We start from the raw sequence: 3,788 nt of genomic DNA, 5'->3' as shown, positions 1-3,788 counted from the left end.
CTGTATATTTTAAGGACATTCTGTACAAATTGACATGTATGAGTTGCAGAGCTGTTGCTTATCTTTTTTTATTGAAATAAAAGGTTTAATTAAAGGTTTTGTACACCAGTTTTAAAACTGACGCCTCATGAGTTAGTTTGAGCAAAGAGCAGCAGAAGGGTCACCAGATCGACTTTCATTACCCGTTAACTCATCCCAAACTTGATTCATAGCCTTTCCACCAACAGTCCAGTACAAACCGCCTTGATTTCTTCAAACACGAGCGGTAACTAAACRCCCGTTTGGCCGGCTGGTCTCTGGGAGCTCTTCCAGTCAGCAGCCCACCAGTGAGAACCACTCCAGGAATCACACCAGTAAGGATTTGATTAGAGGTCCCAGCCAAGAGGGATTTTTTTGCCCTCCAAGAAGCTCAGAGCTGTGATTGCACCATCAACACAGCAGAAATGATGTTTAGAGCAATCAGAGGCGGCTCTGAAGCCGAGCTGCCTGTTCTTTTTTTTTTCTTTCTCTAAATGTCATCGAAATATTTGGAGGTTTTTTTTCTTTTTTTCGGGACAAAATGACCAACTGGTTCTTTGATTATTAATCTTCTGTGTGCCCAGCACAACATTTTGAAAGGTTTTGTTGGTTAGAACATGTTTTTGGTCACTGAGAAAAATAAAATAAAATAAAATAAAGAGGAAGAAGAATAAACAAAAAGCACACTTTGGGGAAACGATGCCCTCTAATGATAAAACATTTAACGTGAAAAACAACGTTTACCTTGTAAAATCCCTTTTGGACAATTTTTTGAAATTACTAATTTTGATAACATTTTTTTTCATTTTCAGACAAAAAAGAGCAAATGTTTAATTTACAAAACAATTTGGATTATTTACTGTCAATTACCAATAATCAGTGATGGGCGTGGTTCCACTAATCAACTAACAGATAATAGTGAAACTATTTTTTCTTTGTTTTTCAACTTTAAAATCTGTTAGCGGATCAGTGTGTGAATGTGTGTGAGCATGGATGAATGAAGTGTAAAGCACCTTGGCGTCCATGTGGTCTTGATAAGGCGCTGTATAAGTTCAAGCCATTTACCATTTAGCTTACGCCAAATAAGGTTTTGCCAACTTATAGTCCGCTAACAGCTAACTAACAACAGGTTTGTGTCGGTCCTACCAGTCTTCAGCTGGAAGGAGACAAATACTGTGATAGCCGTCTTTGCCGTCCGCGATTAGCTGTTAGTGCTAGCTTTTGATTATTTTTACTTGATTAGCATCTGCTAATTATTTTTTTTACATGCTTAGTGCTTTAGCTAAGCTATATTATTAAAGTATAATGAATTAGCAAAAGCTAACTCTAAGCCCACTACTGCCAATAATTTTCCAATATTAATTTTTGACATTTGAACAGCTCTCATTTGTTGATACCGAGTTTTCTTCAACAATTTTTCTTCTTTTAGATCTATAAGCAGCAGAATAAAAAATGTTTATCTATGTTACCTAGTTTTCTGTACAGTGTTGAAGAGCAGGTGATGATCTCCAGCAGTCATTGTGCGTGAGGGAGGGGGACACCATGGACAGGTTGCCAAGTCCAACACAGGGACTCAGAGACAATTGCTCACATTTAGGGACAGTTTAATGTTACAGTTAACCTGACAGGTAGCTCAAACCATCTGACAGCAGAAAAAATACTCAGCTTCACCAACACCCCACGGCCGACTTCATGTGTTTTCTCCATGCGGTATAAACTCTCCTGCGGATCCAAAACATTCTAAAGGAATGTCCTGATGCATCTCAGTAATCCAGGTAAAAAAATCAAAAAGAAAAAAAAATTGTGTAGGTCTTCTGGACGGGTTCTTCTCTAATGAAACGTTTCGTCTCTTCTCCAAGAGACTTCTTCAGTCTGACAACGAGGTGTCAACGATAGCCATGTGATGTGAGTATCAGTCACATGGAGGCAGGGCTTCAAAGCCTGAATTTTGCCTGAAACTCTCAGACTGAAGAAGTCTCTTGGAGAAGAGACGAAACGTTTCATTAGAGAAGAACCCGTCCAGAAGACCTATACAATTTTTTCTTTTTGATTCTAAAGGAATGTCCGTGATGCATTCAATGACTGGAGAAATGAGCGAGCATCCACAAGCGGATCACCAGTTTTGGCTGGTCGGGCTGCATATCTGCCCGTACCGAGCAGATACTGTAATGAGTCTATAAGCAGTTTTACAGTTCAGTTTTAGCAGTTTAATTTCAAATAAAGCTATTTTATTTCCCTTTAATCACAATTTTTGCCATTTTAGGCCTCAGAGCTGCCACCTGAAGACACTGATGAAGGCAACCTGGATAKGCATCTGGAGGATAATAATAACTTTTCAAAACATATTCATGCCTTCAGTTTAATTTGGGGTGTTTGCTGTATATAACACCTGTTTTACTGTACCTTTTTGAAAAGTGGATGTGGTATTTTTCTGTCAGTGTCGCCACAAATAAACTCGGATTAGAACGGTGGTGTATGTACAATCCTGGTCCTGCAGGGCCACTGACTTTGTATGTTTTAGATGTTTCTTTGTTTTGACACATCTGATTTGAAAAAACGATAGATTAACAGGCTTCTGCAGAACTTGAAGAGAAGCTCAGGAATGACGTGCGGCCTCCAGAGTCTAGTGAGTCAACTGAGTAAATTATAAGAGCGTTCATCGATAACCATTTCTCCAGTTTTGGCTAATTAAAACGGGATGTTTGGTGCTTTTCTTCTTGGTTTATGACACAGACATCTGGGATTGAGGTTGTTTGTGTTGGACAGTTAAATACTTGGTAACGAGATACTCAGAGTTGGTTTGAAGGACTGTAATTCAGCCTGAGATTATGGTGGTTTTGGTCTCAGACCGCCCCCTCATCCCCGCTCTCACCTCCGATGTCTGGCCGCAGAGTCTTGTCGTACTCCCTCAGCAGGTTGTTCAGTATCCGGGTGGCGTCCTCCTGGTGCGAGCGCGGGACCAGCAGCTGGTTCACAGCGGTGTCGTGGAGGTCCTCGTCGTCGTCACCGTAATCCAGCAGGTCTGAACTAAAAAACGAAGGCGCTCGTTAGGAAAACATCACGGCAGCTGAACGGGGACGCTTCCGAGACCAGAACCTGGTCAGACGTGATGCTAATCAATCCAAGCAGTCCTTGAAGGAACACCTCTCCCACCAACTGAGAAAAGATGTCATGTTGTTCAAATGCAATATCTCATAAGACAGTGGTTCCCAACCCTGGTCCTGTTTATACACAACTTATTTATACGAATGAGTGATCAACAAGCTTCTGAGAAATGTGAAGACCTGCTGAAGAGCATGGAAACAACTAAATCATTCAGGATGATGTTCCTCGAGGGCCAGGGTTGGGAACCACTGGTTTGAGTATGAGTTGTTAATAACCCTCAGCTACTACTGCACCAGGTTTTACCTCAATATTTATACATTTCATTGAGTTATAACCAGTGTTGCATGGGATAAATTTGATTAGCTGTAGTGGCCTTTTCTGAATCAGGTTAAGTCCAAAAGTTTGTTTTATCTGAACATCCATCAGTTACTTCTTGCGGGTTTCCTCCAAAATTTGCTCAGCGGTTTGTGAGACAGTTTGCTAACAGACTGGCAAAGTCGATTCCAGTAGTTTATGGCAGAATTTTCTTATGCATATTTTAAGTGATCCGGTAGCACTTTAGATATACATTGGTTATGTGACTCGGCTACTACCACCCCAAATTTTAGACCAATGGGCCTCATGCAAGAACCGTTCGTACGCACAGATTTGTTCTTAAGTTGTGC

The 3,788-nt window shown here is 40.8% G+C and overlaps 1 pseudogene; it reads right to left on the bottom strand.

Annotated features, from left to right (window-relative positions):
- Positions 1-3,788, bottom strand: part of LOC106533802 (gamma-aminobutyric acid receptor subunit gamma-3-like) — an 82,676-nt pseudogene that overhangs the window by 77,962 nt on the left and 926 nt on the right.

The sequence above is a fragment of the Austrofundulus limnaeus genome, unplaced genomic scaffold, assembly GCF_001266775.1.
Source record: "Austrofundulus limnaeus strain Quisiro unplaced genomic scaffold, Austrofundulus_limnaeus-1.0 Scaffold1023, whole genome shotgun sequence".
Taxonomy (NCBI): Eukaryota; Metazoa; Chordata; class Actinopteri; order Cyprinodontiformes; family Rivulidae; genus Austrofundulus; species Austrofundulus limnaeus.
The sequence above is the reverse complement of the archived record's forward strand: the minus strand, read 5'-3'. Positions and strand labels throughout refer to the sequence as shown.